The sequence below is a fragment of the Gekko japonicus genome, unplaced genomic scaffold, assembly GCF_001447785.1.
Source record: "Gekko japonicus isolate JY-2015 unplaced genomic scaffold, Gekko_japonicus_V1.1 scaffold1459, whole genome shotgun sequence".
Classification (NCBI taxonomy): domain Eukaryota; kingdom Metazoa; phylum Chordata; class Lepidosauria; order Squamata; family Gekkonidae; genus Gekko; species Gekko japonicus.
In genome coordinates, this window is record NW_015164715.1 from 389334 (window position 1) to 402054 (window position 12721).

At 41.2% G+C, this 12721-nt stretch overlaps 1 protein-coding gene across 1 annotated transcript in view; it reads right to left on the reverse strand.

Moving 5' to 3' along the window:
- FIGNL2 (fidgetin-like 2) overlaps nt 1–12721 on the reverse strand; it is a 66751-nt gene that overhangs the window by 13518 nt on the left and 40512 nt on the right. The window lies entirely within an intron of this gene.

Sequence of the window (12721 nt, forward strand, 5' to 3'; positions counted from 1 at the left end):
CAGCAGGAAGCTATTAAAGAGCAGAGAATTTCATAGCCCCTTGAGGATCAACAGAGAGATTTTTAAAAAACAGTGAAAGGCATACAGCATGGAATGCACATGACTCTTGGTGGCTGCAAGACATTAACTTGCCTGACAGCCATAGAACTTTATGCAACATACAATTCACATTAGAAGAGACAGGTAGGTTAGGAGGAGTGGAAGTCGATAACTGCACCCTTCTAAAACTAAACTGACCCTCAGTTAGGATGCCAGAAAACCAAAAGTACCTAGATGCTCAAGCTTCTACGACACTGATACTGGAGCCCTGGGATCAAAAGTGTCTGATGCAGATCTAGCAGCTCAAAAGCTGAGCCAATCTTCCACAAATCTGACAAACTAGAAAACGTTAATATTTTCCCCCCAGGCCTGGGCTCAAGATTTGGCAAACAGCTGATTCCCATTCATAAAATGCTACTGATTGTACTTAGTTTGACTCCAGTTTAGCTGAGACATGTTATCTATAGCTACACTTGTTGGTTATTATACCATCTTTCAAGCGTTCACAACTGGACTTTCCTCTGTAGACAAGACAACCCAGTTGTGAATGATTGCAATGATCATGTTGTACCAAATGACATGTGGATGCAATCTGGGAATTGTAGTTTGAAGAGATGCTAACATTGCTTTTCTATCTGGGATTCCTAGGCCTGCTTACAAAACTACAAATATTAAAAGGTTCCCTATGGAGAATGATTGTTAATGTATAGTCAGAATATGCTTTCAGAGTTAGGAGACAAGAGACTACACCAGGCTGAACTTTTACCTTGATTCTACATGTTGGTTGATATCATTACCTATGGAAATACTAGTACAAAACTAACTTCAGAAACTTATAGTTCACTTCCTACTTTCTAATGTCACAATTGTGAAAGAAACAGATTAGGAAATGCCAGCATGTTAAGTGATCAATAAATGATCCAATAAATGGGATTAACACAACATACTCTGGTAATGGAATAGCATCAAATGTTTCAGAGAAAAATGCTAGATTCCAGTATGAAGCAACAGAAGGAATAGTCTAACCTCACAGTCTCAACTCTCAACCGAAGCCATCCTATATAGGACTCATTCACGCCTTTACCTGGCTAAGGACCTCCTCCATGTGATGGAAGGAACAGGTTTATACATAATGTAATGTGATCATCTGTGTACAACACAGATTAAGCATGAGCTTAATTCACCTTTCCCTCAACTTCTTTGGAAGGAGAAGAATTGTGATTGTAGAACTACATGTACTGCCTACCCACACCTATACTACATATTATACTCTCAGGGGAGGAGCTGTTGTTTTGCATATGAAGAGGATCCTCAGCCAGGTAAGACCGTGAATCATCCTTCAGATAGCCATACTCAACAGAAACTCAATCCTTGGTACATGCACCCTTTTTCTTACATCCTGGTTAGTTGCTCAGCTCTACTCCCTAAGGCAGGGAGTTCTAGAGCCTAATCAGAAGCTGTAATCCAGCCCATGTTATCATGCATTTGAGACCAACTGATTTTAACAAGACTGATGCATATATAATTGTGGGGATAGATGCCAAAATCTACCAAACCATCACCTCTGATTATATAGCTGACCACTTTCTAATTCCTGTTGTAGGAAACTGGAAGTACCAGTTTGGTCAGTGGGCAATATAGCGAGTATTCCTTGCAACACCAGATCTTTGTCGACCTATATCTTCAGGACCTCCTGTTTGCTGCTACTGAGGAAATGATCCATTTTGGTCAGGATGAGGGAAACCCATGAAACAGAAAAATCAGGTGCTGGTGGGCCTGTTTTTGAATGCATATTTCTGGGAAGAAAGGGAAGGTATTCCTTCATGGCAGCCAAGAATCCTGAATATCAGCAGTACAGATAAGAACACTAGGAGAACTATGGTGAGGACTCGAGACTTTGCCACTGAAATGAACAGATCCAGGAAACAATTTCATCTCAGAATCTTATTATTTGTTGTTTGTTTAAATTATTACTCTGTGTCTGTTGAGGCTTACTGCTCTCCATCTAATTATTACTGGAATTAGATGGTACATGTTAGATTCTGCAATAGATGTTTTAATTCCTGTAAACCACTACGGGGAGCTAATCTTGGCTGAAAATTGGGGACTAAATATAATAAATACCTGATATTTATTTACATTTGTGTGTGTGTGTGTGTGTGTGTGTGTGTGTGTGTGTGTGTGTGTGTATCTCTTTCACTGGGATTCAAGGTGGATTACATAAAATAAGGCAATACAATCAACAATATGGGACATCCAATAAACAATGCAATAGGATTTGACTTGAAGAAATCTGGAACCAACCAGAAATCTAAAACAAAGCATAAATATTAACATGATGCATTACATGACATAAAAATCACACAGCAGGAACCTACTTACAGCAACAGATAGTACAAGCTACACACAGTGGCATAGTCCATAGTTCCTAACCCTTTACCCAAAGGTTCTTTCTGAACCACTTTGTTATAGTATAGCTCTATTTGCTGTGTAAAAAGCCCTCTTGAATAATTTAGTTTTGCGTAATTTGCAGAAAGCCAGGAGAGCAGGAGCCTTCCTGACCTCCTCAGGCAGGCTGTTCCATGAACAGAGAATGCACGTATATGGGTAGTTGCTGACTGCGCCCATTTCCAGGGTGGCACCTGCAGAAGGCCCAGCTCAGACATTACAATAATAAAAATGGAAATTCTCAAAAGTGAAGCTTTCTAAGGAATTATGTAAATAACATTTACAAATGCAATCTCTACAGATTTGCACCTGTAGATTACAAACAAAATACATTATGGTTCACAAAACAGCTTCATGACTTGTGTCTCACTGAAAGCAATGACGGGACTTTAAATAAGCTGCAACTCAGCTCCCTGGCAGGCACATGGACTATCGACAGACAAGGACTATCAGCATACTGGTGACAACCCAGCCCAAACTCCTATACCAACTGGGCAAGGGGGTGCATATAGATGTTGAATAGCATTGGTGAGAGAATCGCCCCTTGCAGCACTCCACACACCAGACACTGTCGCTGAGAAACCCTCTCACTATCCTCTGTCCCCAACCGTGGAGAAAGAAGGAAAGCCATTGTAGGGCAGTCCCCCTAATTCCTATGTCGTTGAGATGGTAGGTCAGTAGATCATAATCGAACATGTTGTAATACTGACCTACACATAACTATATAGCCTTACAAAGCCTAGTCTCTTTTCAGTTTATATTAAAAAACAGAGATGAAGAGATGACCTGGGGATGGACAAGAACTTCCACAGGTAATGAATGTTTAAAGTGCATAAGAATCTTAAGGGGGGAGACAGGGATCAAGAATTTTCAAAAACCCCTACTGGGTTAGAATTTACAAAGGGGGGTAATAAAGGAAGAATTTACTTCAGGCATCATTAACAATGTGGGTGTATGATGGCCCTGTCCACTCCCCTCCCTCAGAGGCAACGTTTTCCCTCAGTTTCTATTTGCCTTTCTGACTGAGCAGCCCTAGTGGTCGGTTTTCTTCTTTCCTGAAGAACTCTGGTTGTCCCACTCTGTCTCAGTATGATATTTTACCGCTGGCTCAGCCCAGGAACCTGAGGGAAGAGTCAGGAAGGATCGCCCTTTAACTTAAACCACTGAAAATGGCACTTGAGACGTTCTGAAATTCAAAATTAACAAAATATTTTATTCAACAAAAAGGGGAAAGGTCAGGTGAAATTAGGAGTTGAAATTTCTGAGGTAACACAATATAGATAACTCTGAGGTAAAACCAGTACATGCACAGACTTTAGTTCTTATGGTTCAGGCTAATGAGAGTTTCTTCAGCTATTCAGAGTTACTTAAAAACTTTATGTTGAGAGGCTTTTGCTTCAGTGTTTTCCAAACACTCCAGCACACTTTCTTTGAATATTTTCTGACTCTTTTGGTTTCCACAAGGCTGGTACACTCCTTCCAGTACCCAAACCCCTTATCTTGAAACACCAGTACTCATCTTGAGTTTTTGCTTGACTCTTAAGGTCTCTAAAGGCAGTTTTTAACCACACCAGACCAGGGATCTCTCCAGTCTTCAGAGCTAACTTCCTGTTTGACTAATTTTCTTTTCTCTCTAGATGATCTATCCCCTTTCTTTGGCCCGAATGGGAGTCTCTGTCTAAGTACCCACTCATCTTGCCGACTTTCCCCACGTCTCCTGCGTGTGTTAAACTGCTCTCAGTCAGGACTGAATTCTAAGACTGTCAGTATTTGACTCTTCTCAACTAGGGCTAAAATCAGGCTGCATCTCTCAGCATCCAGTTCAGAAATCTTCTCTGCTCAGCTGATGCTAACTAATCACATCTCTTGGATCAGCCTGTCACTCAAGGCTCTCTGGCTCTGTGAAGAATTAACCCTTTACAGTCCTTTATCTGTTTAAGCTTTTAAAAGTGCAGTCCGTCACAGGGTGATTAACCACTGGAACAGCATCCCAAGGGAGAGAACTGAGGAAGAGCTGCCCTTCTAAAAATGTTATGCTTTAACAGAACACACATGATGGTTTTATAATTTCTAATGAGTTTAGGCTAAAATGGTCTCTGCTGTGCCTTCTTCCATTTGAATATGACCACAGATATGTCTTTACAAAAATATTTGCCTTTGGTCTTGAGATGCTCAGGGAAAGGTGGGTATATAAATATTGCAAATGAACAAATAAAACCCCTCTGATACCAAGAATGCCATACAGAATTTTAGAAAAATCACATCTACGGGGGGGCCCCCGCAGAGGGACATTGTGAATGCAAGGTTATGGTTATTATTGATGTAGGCTAAAAGCAAAACAAAACCAAATCTAAAACCAATCAAATGCTGTTAAAAATATAAGAAAAAGGAGAGAGGGGAGACCAGGAGTGGAGGGGAATGAGGCCAAGGGGGGAGAGAGGAGAAGTTGTCAAACATTTGAAATGGGAACGTGAATAAGTGCTGCAGAGAAGGCAGATGTTTCAATGCTCTCCCTTGGCAGTGTGAGAAAATTACTGTCCAGTGACCAAATGGTATGTCAGTTTCCCACCCTCTCGGCTTGCCCATTATCTAAAGCGCAAGACAAAAGGAAGGGGGGGCTAGTCAGGAGAGAATCCCATTGTCCCCTCACCCTCTAATTATGGAAATCTGGTTAATCTATTCAGGAGCAACTATGGACTGGGGGGTTTGGGGGGGGGGCTCTTTTAGCTCAGGCTCACAGCAAAAGGTTTCCAACTGTTCAGTTGAGAATACTTCTCTCTGTTATTTCCCGTAACAACAACACTGGTCACTATTACTAAAGCCATCAGAAGGCAAAGTGCTGCTTCTAGCAAGCAGACACAGCAGCCATTGTTGGGCCTATACACCACAGATACATTTTGCAAACAGTGCTCATTGGCACATCGTATATTCTACCCATATGCACATACATGCACAGCACTTGATAAGGGAGATGCATATCCAGTGTGCATTTTAAACCCACACGCACCAATGAAACATAAATGTGTGGTCATGCTGCACACAGCACTCCTGCACTGAAGCGTGAAGCACTCAGACAGAGGCAAATGGATTTTTAAAAGATGACTGATATCAGACCTGCCCTACAGCAGCAGACAAAAAAAGACACTAAATTCAAAACTGGTCCCTCTTGTTCAGCTGCTTAGGGAAAGGCATCTAACTTGCGTCTAGAAATAAATGATGGAGGAACTCTCCTTTTGAACAGCACAGGTTAATGGTTCATCGCAAGCACTGTGACAGGAAATAGTGGGGAAAGTCATATTAAGACAGTGAGCCAAAGTTAAACTATTTTAAGACTCATGTATTTCAGTGATGTTAAACATATCCTTCAATCGCTCCCATTAGAATTCATAGCATTTAACTTGGCTAGGATCATTCCTTGTTTTTTAATTTTTAAATGTTCTTTTTATTAAATCAAAGAAAACAGTACATATGGGTTATATGCTATCTGAAAATGTTCTATTGCAATGTTCAATTTTTTTAAAAAACGAGTTCTTCACAAATCTTTCTGACAGTGGGTTTCATGCTTCCCTCTTTTAAGTCAGCTTGGGAAAAAGTGCTACATTCCAAATCTTTTAATACCAGTCTTAATAGGACTTAGCAAATTTCAGCGTATACATAGTTTTTTCTGCATTATCCTGAGTTCCTTCTTATCCGAGGGACTCATGATGGCTGACACAGCTCTTCCTTCTTCCGTTCAGAACAACCCTGTGAGGCAGACAGGGATGAGAATGACCAAGTCACCCAGTCAACTTCTTGGCAGACAGGGATCAGAACCCCAATCTGGCACTTTACTCACTATAAAATAACGCAATCCAAGGCACTGAAGTGCAAGAGAAGAAAGAATATTTCTATAACACAAATGTGTATAAACAGCTACAATACAGTTTATACATATAACATACAACAACACAGAGTGTACAAAGCCGGCACAAAGGACATGGGACGAAGACTCCGGATTCCAATCTTCGTTTCGTTGATACTTCTTCAGTTGTACCATATAACTTCATCTAGTGCTCAATATACAGAAGCCTTCATGTTATTATGCAGGGGAAAATATCCATACTTCACACCAAACTAGTTTAAGCAGGGCAACCGATCATCAGTAGAAAACGTTTTCTGTTCCATCTTGTGACTCCCATGTTGTTACCCACAAAGGGTGCAATCAGACATGTGCATATACTTTGCAAATCACACTGAGAGATGAAGACTGGTCATTAAAAGAAATTTTGCCAATATATTCCAACAAGCCATGACACTCTCCCCTGGCTCCGTATTATTTGGCTGTGCATGGCTTTGCATAAACAACATCAATTATTTACAGTGAACCGTTTGCTCACATATAAAATAAAAATAAAATGAAATATCTGCATGCTTGAAGCACTGTATTAATGTAATAGAAATTCAATGGTAAGTACAAGCAAGGATCACTCCAATTCCCTTCTCCATTTTGTTCACTTTATGTTAAAAATGAGAGCCACATCTGCAACATCTCCATTTATAATAATTATTTAATCCTGGGCCAGTAATGGGTTCTTCCCACCTTGGAGATAATAGAAGGTTGTTAGACGTTTTGATTTTTTTTTGAATACCTTTCTCTTTAAAAACAACCTTCAGCAGATACTACAGATAATTCTGTACCACAGTTGCCCCATAACCATGAGCTTCTGGAAGAGAGTTGTCTTTCATATAAAAGATACTCCGGGATATGGTTTTCCACACTGAATTAATAAGTAATTGCAGGGCTCTTTTTGGGCAGGAACGCAGAGGAACGGAGTTCCGGCTGGCTCCCGAGTTGGCCACGCCCAGCAGGAGCTCATTAGCATAATAGGCCACACCCAATAGCAGAAACTCATTAGGATTGGCTACATTAGGGGTGTGTGGCCTAACATGCAAAAGAGTTCCTGCTACAAAAAAAGCCCTGGGTTTTGACAACAAACAAGGTAAACAGAATAAGAAGGGAAAGGTGAGTGTGGCTGGATGACCGCACTTCTGGTAACATGGCGGTGTGGCCTAATGTGCTAATGAGCGGTGCTGTCAGGGTGTGGCCTATTATGCTAATGAGTTCCTGCTGGGCTTTTTCTACAAAAAGAGCCCTGAGTAATTGGTTCAGTTCAGACATCATACAAAAAACAGGGTATAATTAAATTAACAATGGTTAGTGTAACCATCTGAATGTGGGGCTACTTCACTAACTGTGAGTAGCGGTGGCCTACCAAACCAGGATTAAACAGGTAGATTCAACTAAAGTGATATACGAATGCAGAAACCCTGGCTTAATGCTTGTTTAATCCTGGCTTGTTCCTTCCTGATGCTCTCCCAGACTACAACGAGAAGGCAAGGAAACCAGCATTAGTCAAGGCAAGCCAGAATTGGAGTGATCATCTATGAGCGGAATCCTAGTTTCTGTAACTAAACAAAGTTAAAACAAACAATTGGTTCCATGTGATATCTGAGCTGACACAAAGCCTTATTAAATTGGAATCCAGATATACCTAAACTGTAGGGGGGAGGGATCTTTTAGATATTGGTCTGTAAGAATATGGGGCATTATTTGCACTGCCAGTTATTGCACAGATTGACAGATGGAATGACAACCTCACATTTGAGGCGTACCTGAAATGTTGATCCCCCTTCATAAGCTATATATTTCTCAGAAACTCATACAAAAATCACAATCAAATGGACTTTATTGGTGTGTATAATTATATCTATTTATATATACAAAATACGACATTAATTCTGAGTCATTTATGTATACTGGAAGATGTTTATGTATAATACATACTGCTCCTGAGAGCCAGTTTGGTGTAGTGGTTAAGTGTGCGGACTCTAATCTGGGAGAACCGGGTTTGTGTCCCCACTCCTCCACTTGCACCTGCTGATGTGACCTTGGGTCAGTCACAAGCTCTGGCACAGCTGTCCTTGAAAAAGAGCAGTTTGTGTCAGAGTTCTCTCAGCCCCACCCACCTCACAGGGTGTCTGTTGTGGGGAGGGGAAGGGAGAGGAGTTTGTAAGCCGCTCTGAGACTCCAAGTGAAGGGCGGGGTATAAATCCAATCTCCTCCTCCTCCTCCTCCTCCTCCTAGTCCCTGATGTTCAAAAGCTTCGTGTTTATTATGACCCATGTTATCCTTGTCCAGAAAAGAAACTTCATTTTTAATTCCCCCTACCCATTCTATGCTCCCTTTTAAATGGCATTTCTTGTAGAATTTTAATACTGTAAAACTGAACATCTTGCATTGCCCACAGACAATCCTAGAAATTTTAAAATAATTGTAAGCTGGAATTTTTTAGATAGTTACTTTCATGGCCAATATCAATTTCTGTGTCTGCCCAGAACTGTGGAATTTACACAGCATCATAACTTGCCACTGACAGAAGACTGGCATTCTGTTCCTCTCACAGTAGAGGTGTGTTCCTCCAGTAAAGGCTCCCTGAGTCAGAGGAGGGCTCCTTCTGCCAGAAGAAGGTTCCACTATGAGAGGAAAGGAACCTTTGTGCCCAACCTCAAAATGTCATACATATACATTGTTAGTCCTTTTCAAAAGACACCTCAGCTACTTGCTGACAACAGGGACAATAAATTCCAACAGTTGATTCATGTGTTACATTAAACAGTACATCCTCTGGCCTATCTTGAATCTTCTGCTTGACTCTTGAGTTCTAGCATTTTGAGCCTGGGAAAATCCTTTTTCTCTATTGACAACAGTACACTTTGCCCTCCATTCCATACCTGTTTTTTATGACATTTTGAGCTACTCAACCAATAGACTGGATTGCAGAACTGAGATAGACACAAATCCAGAAATGTGACATTCTAAAGACTGAGCTACAGGGAATCTACTGAACCACTGTTTAAAAAAAACAAAAACACCTCCAATTCTGTAAACTGGAGCTACAGATTTCCAGTTATTTTATTTAATTCTGCATTTACTCACTTCAATTTCTTAAATTTTTTTGAAGGTCAAAAGCCTTGGTTATATTCGGATAGTTGTGTGTGCAAATGCACATGTGCATGAATGTGTGACTGTATGGGTAATAAATAAAGTGATAAATAAATGCTTGAATAAATTAATAACACAGAGACAGACATAAGAACATAAGAGACGCCAATGTTGGATCAGGCCAAAGGCCCATCCAGTCCAACACTCTGTGTCACACAGTGGCCAGAAATACCAGTGCCATCAGGAGGTCCAGCAGTGGGGCCAGGACATTAGAAGCCCTCCCCCTGTTGACCCCCCCCCAAGCACCAAGACAGAGCATCACTTGCCCCAGAGCCCCTAGCTATACCTTGTGGCTAATAGCCACTGATGGACTTTTTTGAGCTTAAGGTACTGTGAAGAATTTTATTCTTCCAGATTTTTGGTAATGGGTAATTGGCGGAAGGAACATTAACAAATTGAGATATGCAGATGACACCGCATTACTGGCAGAAAACAGTAAAGATTTTAAAGGACTGCTGATGAAGGTTAAAGCACAAAGTGCCAAAGCAGGATTACATCTGAACAACAAGAAGACAAAAGTTACTGAAGAATTACACAGCTTTAAGGTTGACAGTGAAGAAACGGAAATTGTTCAAGACTTTCTATTCTTTGGTTCAATCATCAACCAAAAGACTGTTTGCAACCAAAAAATCAGAAGGAGATTGAGACTGGAAAGGGCAGCCATGAAGGAATGAAAAACGATTCTTAAGTTTAAGGATGTGTCACTGGCGACCCAGATCAAGATAATTCATGCTACAGTATTCCCCATTACGATGCATGGGTGTGAAAGCTGGACAATAAGAAAGCTGTCAGGAAGGAAGTTGATTCATCTAAAAATTGGTGTTGGAGGAAAGGTTTACAGTTAGCATGGACCACCCAAAAGACAGATAAGTAAGTTCTAGATCAAATAAAACCTGAACTTTCCCTAGAAGCTAAAATGACTAAACTTTTGCTTATCTTGTTTTGGTCACATTATGAGAAGACAAGACTCACTGAAAAAGACCATAATGTAGGAAAAGCTGAAGACAGTAGGAAAACAGGAAGACACAAAATAAGATGAATTGAGTCAATAAAGGAAACCACAGCTCTTAGTTTGCAATTATAATTGTTGTTAGTTCTCGTGCCCTTGTTTTGGGGGCTGTTGCTTTTATTGCTATATGGTTGCTATCTGCTGTTGAAATATTAAATTACTGTGGGGGGTTTCTGTATTCTGTAACAGATTGTAAGCCACTTTGCAGACTTTTCTTTTGTGGTGGAATACACATATTTTACCTAAATAAACTATATAACAGAAAAAACCCTCTGAGGTATCAATGCCACAACTGTACATGGGATAGTAAGCAAAGTGTTCTCAATAGATTTTATTCACTGATTGTCAGGGGCTAAACTGAAAAGTAATTCGCCACTTGGTATGGGTATGTATGTAACTGGCATAACATGTAGCAAGGCTCACCTTATCTGGTCCATTGTGGATGTTGTTTGTGAAGGCATTCCTGGTCACAGACCGCACCTTGTTTTCTATCCGCACTCCTGCTCACTATGCACAATTTGTGACACTGACCAGGGACTAACTACATGTTACATTTTACCCAAGGATGTCTCCAGGTCAGATTTATAGATGTGTTCTGGAGTTCTGTACTTCCCAGCCAGAAATAGGCCCAAATCAGATTGGGACCATGATACACAGGGAGAAGGAACTTAAAGCTTCCACTGTACACCATTTCCCTGAACTGAAATAGCCCCTGGAAGACACTGCTTACACTGTTTGAGAACTATAACATACAGCCCCTTCAGTACATGTGGTCAGCAGCTAGTTTTAGGGGGGAACCTTCCTTGGTAAATGTTGGAGTGTAGCAATTCAGGATCAGACTCAAGTGTATAGTTAACAAATCTTATGGTGGCACGCTCCACCAATTCTCTCTTGGTTGGCACCTCAGGGTGAGCAAAGGGTGCTGCTGATGTCTATCCCAGTTACTAATTGCATAGACCTGAGGTCATAAGAGCATCCAAATATTGATGGGTTCATTAGACAACCTTGACACTTACCTTAACACTTGTTACAACCTGCTAAGATTTTATTATGGCACATTCACAGAAACTTTATTTGGGGGGTAGATGCACTTGTATCATGCATTCAGTATAGGGTTTGGCCCAGTCCAGTCCCTTTCTATCTAACTAGTACACCTTTGTCCTGTTCGTCTTTAGAGGTGCTCAAGACAGAATACAATTCTCCCCTCTCCCATTTTATCCTTACAATGACCCTGTGAGGTAAACGAAGAGAAAATGGGGATTTGAACCTGTATCTCCTCAGTCCCACTCTGACACTTTAACCATTGCACCTCACTGGCTCCCCTCCTACAGTCATGGACATAAAAACTGACAGTGGGGTCATCGACGTCTGTGGAATCTACAAAACATTATTTCTGCTCTTCCAGGGCAGCTTCCTGCATTTCCAGCTGAGCACCACAGTGTCCAACCAGGAACTTGGACAGCTGTTGCACAGTGACATACCCTAAAATTACTACATCATTCCCACTGACTTGGACCAAGATGACAGAAGCACACACAAATTTGAGAAGCAGGAGTGACTGCTGGGCTGGAAGTCAATTTTTAAAGGGAAAAAGTCCCCAGGGTCACGCTGCTAGGGAAAGAGAGGTAAAAAAATCTGGGCCTGCTTTTATCTAGTGTGCCTCACACAATACGCAAACTTGTGACTCTTGTTGACAAAGGAAAAGGATGGTTTTGCAATCAAAGTAAGGTCAATGTACATATGTTAAAAGGATTGAGGCTGACTTCAATGGCGCCCCTATTCTGCCCTTACCCTCTGGAACATCCACTGCCTGGAATCAGGTTTCAGCTCTTTTTGTTGTTTCCACGAGCCCTGTGGCTTCCTAATGTCCACTCTCTGTCCACTCATATATCAAGGGCAGAGCAGCTGGGCATCAGAATGACCGATAGGCCATTTCCCATCTGTGCTGTTTCGGTGTCCGTCTAGCAAACTGAAAAATTAATATGTATCCATTTGTATGTGGCGAGCAGCTGAGCATCACCCATCTGTCAGACTGACAGCAAATAATCTCAGCCAAATGTGAGTGGGAGAGATGAGCGGGGGATCTGCGCACAACACAAGCCCCATGAACTCATCTAGGGGCACTCCCTGGGATAAGCAACACTCACTCCTTCAAAACACTGTCTGGAATAAAGACTGGAAAC